General features: G+C 40.9%; 1 protein-coding gene across 3 annotated transcripts in view; it reads left to right on the top strand.

Moving 5' to 3' along the window:
- Edem2 (ER degradation enhancer, mannosidase alpha-like 2) overlaps positions 1 to 12828 on the top strand; it is a 285175-nt gene that overhangs the window by 177746 nt on the left and 94601 nt on the right. The gene's annotated exons all lie outside the window — the stretch shown is intronic.

The following is a 12828-nucleotide window of genomic DNA, read 5'->3' as shown; positions in this document are numbered from 1 at the left end:
TATAGAGAATGGATCAAAGTAGAATGACATGGAAAGCATATAAATCTATAGGGGAAGGAAGGCGGGTTAGGGGTCGTCCTCGAAAGGGTTGGAGAGAGGGGGTAAGGGAGGTTTTGTGGGCGAGGGGCTTGGACTTCCAGCAAGCGTGCGTGAGCGTGTTAGATAGGAGTGAATGGAGACGAATGGTACTTGGGACCTGACGATTTGTTGGAGTGTGAGCAGGGTAATATTTAGTGAAGGGATTCAGGGAAACCGGTTATTTTCATATAGTCGGACTTGAGTCCTGGAAATGGGAAGTACAATGCCTGCACTTTAAAGGAGGGGTTTGGGATATTGGCAGTTTGGAGGGATATGTTGTGTATCTTTATACATATATGCTTCTAAACTGTTGTATTCTGAGCACCTCTGCAAAAACAGTGATAACTTGTGAGTGTGGTGAAAGTGTTGAATGATGATGAAAGTATTTTCTTTTTGGGGATTTTCTTTCTTTTTTGGGTCACCCTGCCTCGGTGGGAGACGGCCGACTTGTTGAAAAAAAAAAAAAGGTATGTTTTAAGTACTATATGTATGTTAAACTATAGTTAATCTTCAAAAAAATGTGCCTTTTCCTCCTGGGTAATGTATGTCCTGTTTGGCATTTTCTTCCAAAACAGGCCTGTTTCATCACAATTGAACACATGTTGGGGTTCGAATCCTTCAGCCTTTACATAGTCCTGGAGTTCGTGAACATTGTTTTCAGCCACACATTTGTCAGAACTTGCAGCCTCACCATCCCTTACAACACTGTGTATGCCACTACACTTCTAAAATCTATCAAACCATCCTTTGCTGGCCCTAAATTCACAAACTGCAGCACTTGTTTCAGGCATTTTCTTTGCAAGATCCTCATGCAACTGCTTTGCCTTCTCACAAATGATTGACTCCACAACACTGTCTCCCACTAATTCTTTTTTCTTAATCCACAATAATAATAAATTTTCCATCTCTCCCATTATCGGTGTCCTTTATTTAGTTAGAAAAGCTACTCCTTTTGCAACATTAGCATCTTTAATTTGTTCTTTCTTTGCCAGAATGGATGTAATTGGTGATTTATTCTTGCTGTACATCCTGGCAAATTCCACCACCATACCACTCTCAAACTTTTCTATCACTCCACGCTTAAATTCCATGGTGTTTCTCACTTTCTTTACCACAGGAACTTTACTAGGAATTTTCTTTGGAGCCATGGTTACTTATTTCACAGTTGCACTGCAAGAAAAACCTCTAAAAACAATGGTAAACAAGCGAAATGTTTGGATGGATGAGCAGAAGCTTCCTCAGCCACCGAGAGACAAAGCCAAACTGAAGCGCAAGCTGCCCCAGCCGGCGGATGGACGCGTCCAAAATGGCCAATAACCAAGCGAACGGCCGATAACTGAGCGAACGACCGATAACCGGGCGCCGAAAACCCTGCCGATAACCAAGTTGGCCAGTAACTGAGGGGTCCACTGTAGTACCTTCCTGAGTGGTTGCTGTCTACCAACCTACTACCTTGGACTCGGTAAACTTTCTTTTCAACATGTCGGCCATCTCCCACCGAGGCAGGTGACCCGAAAAAAGGAAGAAAACTTCATCGTTCAACACTTTAACCATCATTCACACAATCACTGTCTTTACAGAGGTGCCCAGATATGACAGCTTAGATGTCACTTCAAACAACCAATATCCCAAACCCCTCCTTTAAACTTCGTGCATTGTAAAGTGGACCCTCGACATTCGATATTAATCCGTTCCTGAGAGCTCATCGAATGTCGAAAATATCAAAAATCAAATTAATTTTCCCCATAAGAAATAATGGAAATCAAATTAATCCGTGCAAGACACCCAAAAGTATGAAAAAAAAAATTTTTACAACATTAAGTTTAATGCAATAGAATAATTACAATAACAACAGTAACAATAGATTAATAACAATAGAATAATTGACACTTACCTTTAATGAAGATCTGGTGATGATTGATGGGATGGGAGGAGGGGAGTGTGGATGGTGTTAGTGTTTAGAAGGGGAATCCCCTTCCATTAGGACTTGAGGTAGCAAGTCCTTTTCCGGGGTTACTTCCCTTCTTCTTTTAATGCCACTAGGACCAGCTTGAGAGTCACTGGACTTCTGTCGCACAACATATCTGTCCATAGAGGCCTGTACCTCTCGTTCCTTTATGACTTTCCTAAAGTGGTTCACAACATTATCAGTGTACAGGTTGCCAACACAGCTTGCAGTAGCTGTCTGAGGGTGATTTTCATCAAAAAAGGTTTGCACTTCAAGCCACTTTGCACACATTTCCTTAATCTTTGAAGTAGGCAACTTCTTCAACTTCTCTATCCCCTCCTCCGAAGCAGTTTCCTCAGGTCTGGCCTCTTGCTGTTGAAGATGATCTAGCAGCTCATCAGTGGTTAGCTCGTCATTGTCCTCCTCCACCAACTCTTCCACATCCTCCCCACTAACCTCCAACCCCAAGGACTTCCCCAATGCGACAATGGATTCCTCAACTGGCATAGGCTTTTCAGGGTTAGCCTCAAACCCTTCAAAATCCCTTTTGTCAACACAGTTTTTTCCAAGCAGAGTTCAAGCTCCTCTTAGTCACTTCTTCTCAAGCCTTACCTATAAGGTTTATACAACTGAGGATATTAAAGTGATCCTTCCAAAACTCTTCTAGAGTCAGTTGAGTTTCTGTGGTCACTACAAAGCACTTTTGAAACAGATTTTGTGTACAGTTTCTTGAAGTTGGAAATGACCTGCTGGTCCATGGGCTGCAGGAGAGGAGTGGTATTAGGAGGCAAAAACTTCACCTTAATGAAGCTCATGTCCCCAGAAAGTTGCTCTGCCAAGTCTGTAGGATGACCAGGGGCATTGTCTAATACCAGGAGGCACTTAAGGTCTAATTCCTTTTCAATTAGGTAATTTTTCACATCGGGGGCAAATGCATGGTGTAACCAGTCATAGAAAAAGTCCCTAGTGACCCATGCCTTACTGTTTGCCCTCCACAGCACAGACAAATTAGCCTTGAGGATATTCTTTTGCCTGAACGCTCTGGGAGTTTCTGAGTGATACACCAATAAAGGCTTCACTTTGCAATCACCACTAGCATTGGCACACATCAGAAGAGTAAGCCTGTCTTTCATAGGCTTATGTCCTGGGAGTGCCTTTTCCTCCTGAGTAATGTAGATCCTGCTTGGCAATTTCTTCCAAAACAGGCCTGTTTTGTCACAATTAAACACTTGTTCAGGTTTCAATCCTTCAGCCTCTATGTACTCCTTGAATTCCTGCACATATTTTTCAGCCGCTTTGTGGTCTGAACTGGCAGCCTCACCATGCCTTACCACACTGTGTATGCCACTACAATTCTTAAATCTTTCAAACTAACCTTTGCTGGCCTTAAATTCACTCGCATCACCACTAGTTGCAGGCAATTTCTTTACCAAATCGTCATGCAACTTCCTAGCCTTTTCACAAATGATCGCTTGAGAGATGCTATCTCCTGCTATCTGTTTTTCATTTATCCACACTAATAACAGTCTCTCAACATCTTCTAACACTAGCGATCTCTGTTTCGAAAACAAAGTTGCACCTTTTGCAACAACAGCTTCCTTGATTGCCGTTTTCCTGCACACTATAGTAGAGATGGTTGATTGGGGTTTACTATACAACCTGGCCAGCTCCGACACACACACTCCACTTTTGTAATTTGCAATTATCTCTTTCTTCATTTCAATAGTCATTAGCACCTTTCTTCTCGAAGGGTTGGCACTTGAAGCTTTCTTGGGGCCCATGGTTACTTATTTTGCAGAAACAAGCACCAAAAACAGTGATAATATGGAATGTACCAAATGTATCCTTAGATGTGCGCACACTGGCTGGCTTGTAAACACTGGCACACACGGGGCAGTTCAGGCCACACGTGAACACGTCTCGTACGAATCGTATCAAATGTCGGGTTTTCCGTCGAATGTCGAGGCGAAATTTTTGCGTTAAAATGCGTCGAATGTCGGATTTATCGAATGTCGGGGGTCCACTGTGCTTCTCACCTCCAGGACTTAAATCCGTCTAACTTGTTTCCCTGCATCCCTTCAAAAAACATTACCCTGCTCACACTCCAACAGCTCGTCAGGTCTCAAAAACCATTCATCTTCATTCACCCCTATCTATCATGCTCACACATGCCGGAAGTCCAAGCCCCTTTCACACAAAACCTCCTTTACCCCCTCCCTCTAACCTTACCCATGTTGACCCCTACCCTGCCTAGATTTATATGCTCTCCAAGTCATTCTACTTTGTTCCATCCTCTCTAAATGACCATATCAGCTAAACAATCCCTCTTCAGTGCTCTGACCAATACTTTTAGTAACTCCACACCACCACCACCTAATTTCCACACATTGCATAATATTTACACCACACATTGCCCTTAGACATGACATCTCCACTGCCTCCAGCCTCCTCCTTATAGCAGCATTCACAACCCATGCTTCACACCCACATAAGAGTGTTGGTACCACTATACTCTCGTACATATCCTTCTTTGCCTCCGTGGATAGCATTGTTGTGTCTCCACAGATACCTCAGTACACCACTCACCTTTTTTTCTTTATCAGTCATATGGTTAAACATTGTCCTTCATTAACTCATCTCCTGACAAATCTACTCCCAAATATCTAAACATATTCAGTTCTTCCACACTCCGTCCTTCCCACTTGATATCCAATTTTTCTGTACCTAACTCGTTTGATACCCCCCTCATCATCGTATTCTTATCTATGTTCACTTTCAATTTTCTTTACACTCCCTCATAAACTCATTCACTAACCTTTGCAATTTCTCTTTAGAATCTCTCAAAAGCACAGCAAAAAGTAACTGTGTCAACTCCCATTATGTATTTGAACCCCAATAATTTAATCCCACCCCTCTCCCCAACTCACTAGCATTTACTTTTTTACAGCTTCATCTCTAAGTATGTTAAACAACCATGGTGACATTACACATTCCTGTCTAAGGCCTACTTTTACTGGAAAGTAGTCTTCCTCTCCTAAACATCCTAACCTGAGCCTCACTATCCTCATAAAAACTCTTTACAGCATTTAATAACTTACTACCTATTCTATACACTTGCAACATCTGCCACATTTCTCCCCTGTCCACCCTATTTTATGCTTTTTCTAAATCCATAAATGCAATGAAAACATCCTTTCCTTTATCTAAATATTGTTCACTTGTATACTTCAATGTACACACTTGATCTACACTTTCCTTACCCATTCTAAAGCCTCCTTGTTCATCTGCAATCCTGCTCTCTGTCATACCTTTAATTCTTTCAACAATAACCCTGCCATACACTTTACCTGGTATACTCAGTAAACTTTTTTTTTTCAAATTGACCATATCCCACCGAGGCAGGATAACCTAAAAAGAAAAACAAAAGTTTCTCTTTAAATTTAGTAATGTATACTGGAGAAGGGGTTACTAGCCCCTTGCACCCAGCATTTTAGTTGCCTCTACGACACACATGGCTTACAGAGGAAGAATTGTTTCACTTCCCCATGGAGATAAGAGGAAATAAGCAAGAACAAGAACTATTAAGAAAATAGAAGAAAACCCTGAGGAGTGTGTATATATTAACCCTTTCGCTGTTGGTGCCATATAGATACGTCTTATGAGCCAGTGTTGGTGACATATTAATACACAGAAATTCTAGTAGCTTTAAATCTAGTGGGAGAAAGCTGGTAGGCCTACATGTGAGAGAATGGGTCTGCGTCATCACTGTGTGCAGTGTAAAAAAAATTGGGGAGGCCTCAGTGCATTGTGGGAATACTAATTCAGTACACCTTGGTCACCAAGCCTAGTGGTAAGGAATACCTCACTCCCCAGCGAATCGGGACTCTTCCCTTCCCAAGTGATACTTCTAACACAGATTGAAGTTCAGTGAAGATGAATCTCATGGTTTTGAGGAGTTTGTGCCAGAAAGCGTTGTCCAGGATACCAGAAATAGTGCTGAAAACCCAGATGATTATCAACCTTCCACCAAAAAAGTCAGACAAAGTGACTTATTGCCATGTAGGTAGTGAGGAAGACTGTGTAGTTGGTGGGGAAGGCACCGTGGGTTTGTGTAAACATAGCAACACATGAATAGATTACCTAGGATAACCCAAAAAAAAGTCAAAGTGACTTATTTTCATGTGGGTGGTGGGAGAGATGGCATAGGTGGTAGGAAATGGAGTGTGGGTGGTGGGGAAGGCAGCATGGGTGATGGGGAAAACAGGGTGGGTTTGTGTAAACATTTTTTGTTAACAATATAATGATAACAATGTTCGTGCAGTTATTATATTGCATACAATGAGTGGATATATATACATTATGCATTATATTGGTCTCACAGGCCACAAAAATTACTTGAAAAAAATAAAATATTAGAAAAAAAAATTTAATAAAAATAAAAATAATAGTACCGAGTGATTGGCAGTTGCCGATGTTGCCGTAAGCGGTTCACTTTCTGTCAATTTCTCGCCTCTGTATCTCGATAAGTACTCATCACAATTTTTTTCTTTTAAAACACTCACAAAAATATTCTTAAGATTTTGGTAAGAATTTTTTTCTTTTTTCGACACAGAGAGGAGTTCAGGATCAGGGGTCTCGACAATCAAAGCATTAAAGCTTGTACATGTGTGTGTAGTGCAACCTAATTGTAAGTAGAAATAGCGAGATGTACCTGAAATCTTGCATGTTTAACCCTTTGACTGTCGCGGCCGTATATATACGTCTTACGAGGTACCGTGTTTGACGTATATATACTCATAAATTCTAGCGGCTTCAAATCAAGCAGGAGAAAGCTGGTAGGCCCACATGTGAGAGAATGGGTCTGTGTGGTCAGTGTGCACCATAAAAAAAAATCCTGGAGCACGCAGTGCATAATGAGAAAAAAAAAACTCCGACAGTTTTTTTAATTAAAATGCCGACTTTGTGGTCTATTTTCGTATAGTATTTATGGTTGTATTCTCGTTTTCTTGGTCTCATTTGATGGAATGGAAAACATATTATAGAAATAGAGGTGATTTTGATTGGTTTTACTATAAAAAGAACCTAGAAATGGAGCTCAAAGTAGGGGAAATGTTTGATTTTTGCCAATGTTCAGAAGTAAACAAATGATGCCATTGTGCAATAAATATCCAACTAGCCATTCTAATATGCAGTAATGAATGGGTTGATGTTATTTATACAATTATTACAGTATTGCAGTAGTCTGCATAATAGTAAGTCTTCTATTTTTTGTTTGAATAAAAATTCAAAATAGAAAGCAAGAGTAATATCAGAGGGGCCTGGAGATATGACTGATGAACAAAGAAAATGTTATTTTAGAGCCAGGAATGTCTGCATTGTTCATTCTGGGCCTTATTTTGAAATTGTCATATTTTTTATTTTTTTGTGAAATTGGCCAAATTGCAAATTTCTGACCACATTATTAGGTAGTTGAAATCGGTAAATGGGCAGTTTCTTGTACTCAATCGATAGAAAAAATGGAGTTCTAAAGAATTAGCTATGAGTTTGGGCGACTGGAACAATGGAATTAGCCGAAAATAGGGCTCAAAGTGGGCGAAATCGCCGATTTGTAAACAGCGCCGAGGCGCTAACTTCGCAAGAGCATAATTCCGTCAGTTTTCCATCAAATTTAGTTTTTTTTTTGGTGTCATTGCAATCGGGAAAAGATTCTCTATCATTTCATAAGAAAAAATAATTTTTTTTTTTTAAATTTTGTGATACCAGGAGACACCTCAGGATTGGGGGTTGCGACAGTCAAAGGGTTAACTCAGAAAACTTTATTATTTTTTTATTAACACATCGGCCGATTCTCACCAAGGCAGGGTGGCCCGAAAAGGAAAAACTTTCATCATTCACTTCATCACTGTCTTGCCAGAGGGGTGCTTTACACTAAAGTTTTTAACCCTTTGAGGGTTTCCGCCGTACTAGTACGTCGTAGGGTTTTTTGACATACTAGTATGCATAAATTCTAGCACTGTCAAATCTCGCAGGAAAAGGCTGATAGGCCTAGATGTGAGAGAATGGGTCTGTGTGGTGGGTGTGCGCAGTAGGAAAAAAAATCTGGGACCCAGTGGTGCATTGTGGGAATGCCATCATAGTACACAATGTCCACCATGCCTGGCGGTAAGAAGTTCCTCACTCCTCGGCGAATTGGGACACTTTTGTTCCCCAGTGACAGTTCTAATACAGATGGAAGTGACAGTGAAGATGAGTTTCAAAGTTCTGGTGAGGTTTTGACTGAAACTAATGGACCATAATATGGGTAATAGTGAGGAAAACCCAGACAACCCACAGCCTTCCACCTCTGGTGCTGGGCCGGCTTGTTCACGTTCAGTTGTACCAGAATCAAAGAGGAAACTCCTATTTTCCCAAATCCCAGACTCAGATGTGAGCATTGGTGATGATAGTGATAATGATTATGAACTACAAGCTCTTCAAACTTGTTCCAAGAATGGAGGAGGAGGAGGAGATGGAGGAGGAGATGGAGGAGGAGATGGAGGAGGAGGAGGAGATGGAGGAGGAGATGGAGATGGAGGAGGAGATGGAGGAGGAGGAGGAGATGGAGATGGAGGAGGAGATGGAGATGGAGGAGGAGATGGAGATGGAGGAGGAGATGGAGATGGAGGAGGAGATGGAGATGGAGGAGGAGATGGAGGAGGAGGAGGAGATGGAGGAGGAGATGGAGGAGGAGGAGGAGATGGAGGAGGAGATGGAGATGGAGGAGGAGATGGAGATGGAGGAGGAGATGGAGATGGAGGAGGAGATGGAGATGGAGGAGGAGATGGAGATGGAGGAGGAGGAGGAGATGGAGGAGGAGATGGAGATGGAGGAGGAGATGGAGGAGATGGAGGAGGAGGAGATGATGATGATGATGATGATGATGATGATAACAATAATACATAATAATAATATGTAATAATAAATGTTCACCCATGACAGTGACAAGATAAGGGGAGATAACATCTGATAAGTGCTGACCTTTGATGAGGGTAAATGAGGGTGTAGCTGATACCAAACGATTAGATGAACATCGCTCTCCCTTTGTTTTTGCTGGTATACTAACATTTCTGTCTATTTGTCTGTCTGTCAAGCTCCCTGTCTATCTGTCTATTCGTCTAGCTCTCTGTCTCAGAGAGCCACAAGACTGCGTCATCACTTTTACTCACATCTTCAAGCGGAGTACAGCACTTTGTCTGGATTTCTTGGGTTATCCTAGGTAATTTATACTATGTATACTTGCATTTATGTGTACCTGTGAGACAGAGATAGACAGACAGATAGAAAGAGAGACAGATTAAAAGATATAGAATGAGGGAGAAAGATAATTAGATAGAATGGAGGGGAAGCAGCATCCGACCCCATTGTTTTGACAGGCGGGAGGGGGAGTGAGTAATGAGACAATATGTCACTTTGACAGCTGCCGACTCCTGGTAATTTACACTATGGAGGAGGAGGAGAAGGAGGAAGAGGAAGAGTAGGAGGAAGAGTAGGGGGAAGAGGAAGAAGAGGAGGAGGAAGAGGAAGAGTAGGAGGAAGAGGAAGAAGAGGAGGAGGAAGAGGAATAGTAGGAGGAAGATTAGGGGGAAAAGGAGGAAGAGGAAGAAGAGGAGGAGGAGGAGGAAGAGTAGGAGGAAGAGGAAGAAGAGGAGGAGGAGCAAGAGGAGGAGGAGCAAGAGGAGGAAGAGGAAGAGTAGGAGGAAGAGGAAGAAGAGGACGAGGAGGAGGAGGAGGAAGAGGAAGAGGAATAGTAGGAGGAAGATTAGGGGGAAGAAGAGGAAGAGGAAGAGTAGGGGGAAGAGGAGGAGGAGCAAGAGGAGGAGGAGCAAGAGGAGGAGGAGGAGGAAGAGGAGGAGTAGGAAGAGGAAGAGTAGGAGGAAGAGGAGGAGGAGGAGGAAGAGTAGGGGGAAGAGGAAGAAGAGGAGAAGGATGAGGAAGAGGAGGAGGAGGAAGAAGAGGAAGAAGATGATGTAATAATATTTTTCCCTTGAAGCAAGAAAAAAAAAATCCACCCCATGACAGTAACAAGATAAGGGGAGATAACATCTGATAAGAGATGACTTTTGATGAGCATAAACGAGGGTGGAACTGATAATAAAAGATTAGATGAACATCACCCTCCCTTTGTTTCTGCTGGTACACTAACATTTCTGTCTGTCTATTTGTCTGTCAAGCTCCCTGTCTATCTGTCTATCTGTCTAGCTCTCTGTCTCAGAGGGCCACAAGACTGCGTCATCACTTTTACTCACATCTTCAAGCGGAGTACAGCACTTTGTCTGGATTTCTTGGGTTGTCCTAGGTAATTTATACTATGTATACTTGAATTTATGTGTACCTGTGAGACAGAGATAGACAGACAGATAGAAAGAGAGAGACAGATTGAAAGAGATAGAATGAGGGAGAAAGATAAAACACCATTGTGTATGACACCATGTTTCAAAGAGTTCCAGAACTAATAGGAATATGTTCAGTGACTGTATATTGGTATATATATTAGAGAACAATAGTAATGAACAATTTTTTGTATTGTTTGTTTTTGTAAACAAGTTTTGTAAACAATATATTGATAATTATGTTTGTGTGCTTATTGTGTTGTATACAACGAGTGTATATATGTACATTGCACCTTACTTTGGTCTCATAGGCCACATAAGTTATGTGAAAAAATAAAATAGTGAAAAAAACAACAAACCTTCAAATACAAGTAAACCAAAGTTTACCGGTGAGCAGCAGTCGCCGCTGTTGCCATACGGGGCTCATTTTCTGCAAACTTTACGCCTCCATATCTCCGTAAGTATTGATGGTAAAATTTTTTTGTTTATCCTATAATGTTTAGAAAAAAAAAAACTATTTTTTTCATAAGAAAAAATAATTTTTTTTTTTTTTTGAAATTTGGCCGACCCTGAGAACAAGTTTCTGAGAGGGCCTGTCGACCCTCAAAGGGTTAAAACTGCAACATTAACACTTATTTAGTTTGGCTTATTATAGTTTGGCTTTAGGACACATAGAGGTACCCATCATGCAATAAATATTATTTTTGATACTGTAGAGAGTCTAAAACATCAGGGCAATCTTGCCCTAATTGCCACCAGAAATGTTCATAAAGCTTTTGATAGCTTATGGCATGATGGTCTTATATACAAACTTATTGACCTACCTGACCATAACTGGATATTTCTCAGATTTACATATATAAAACTTCTTAACTCAAAGAAAAATCATTCCTACCTTTCATGGCAAGTCAACAGAGCCTTTTATACCGACAGCTGGTGTCCCACAAGGTTCTTGTCTTAGTCCAATTCTATTCAATATTTATGTGAATGATCTTCCTCAACCAGAGTTTAATGATACAATTATAACGCAATTTGCAGATGATGTTATCCATTTCGTCTCGTCAACTCCTGTAGCAGGAAAATACAAATATGAAAGAGTCATAGAAAAAATGAATATTGAATTTCGTCAAGCATCCAACTGGAAAAAGTAATGGAGAATTATGACTAACCCTGACAAAGTCCTGGTTAGTACGATAGGATGTTTTGCATCAACCATCGAAGATAAGGGGGGTATCTCCATCAGAGGTACACCTTTAGCTATTAGAAATCCTAACAAGATCTTGGGATATGAAATAGACAGGCTGCTCCACTCAACATCTCACGTCAATAAAAAGATCAACATAGCCAAAGCCGGTCTTAGCAGTCTCTTTAGATTTATTCAAGCCCCTTCACATGTCAAAAAACATCTGTATAAAATGATGATAAGACCAATACTCGAATACCCATGTGTCCCAATGTCATTAACTACAAAGACCAACATGCTAAAGTTGCAACGGGTCCAGAATAGAGCTCTCCGCTTTATTACAGGTACAAGGAGGAGAGACAGAGTCAAAATGGCAGATTTACACGTACAACAGTATATTACTGCCTTAAATGTATGCCTTGATACGCTAAAGAAGAGACAACTCTATGCAATGCAAGAACTCTACATACCAGATAGAGAACATCCTCTCCAAGTTGAAAATGCCACTGACTGTATCATTAATACTCCTCCTCACAGGACCCAAAGAATGACTCTCCCACAGAGGGTGCGTCGCTTCATCCACAAAGACGATTACCATCAACCAATGATTTTGAGCAACCTCCCTGCAGATGAAAATGATTGGGTAACACCAGAACCCTTCTATGTCTACTAAGAAAATTATCGCCCCTAATTAGGGAAATATCTTGTATAACATTTCTACTTCTACATCTACTGTTATAAATATGCTACATTTATTATGGCGGGACGCCACTTTGAAAGAAGCTAACGTGTCAAGTAATTCTTTACAAACTGTCCAGACAATTACCGCCTTGTCTTGTCATTTAAATATTCATTGTGCAATCGCAAAAAAAAAAAATTGCAACTTATATATCTACTACCAATTCAGTCATGTACCTATATATCTGTTATATCTATGTGACTCTGATGGGTTAGTATTATACCTCTTCAAGAATTTTCTATTACACATACACTTTTTAAATTGCACCAAAGTGGTTGGGCCACTTCCCTTTTATATCCTACCTCACTTCCCCCTCCCACCCTTTTCCAATATTTCTATCCTTACCCATCCTTCTTCCATACCCATCTTACCAAAGACTCTGGTCATAAGAATCAAATCAAACACTTATTCCTCTATAATATTTACAATCTCTCTTGTCCCCCTTTCCCTTTATATGAAGGAACTATACATGCTCTCTGCCAGTCCCTAGGTACCTTCTCATCTGTCGAAG

The sequence above is a fragment of the Cherax quadricarinatus genome, chromosome 19 (genome assembly GCF_038502225.1).
Source record: "Cherax quadricarinatus isolate ZL_2023a chromosome 19, ASM3850222v1, whole genome shotgun sequence".
NCBI classification, from domain to species: Eukaryota; Metazoa; Arthropoda; class Malacostraca; order Decapoda; family Parastacidae; genus Cherax; species Cherax quadricarinatus.
This window is presented reverse-complemented; position numbering and strand designations above follow the sequence as displayed.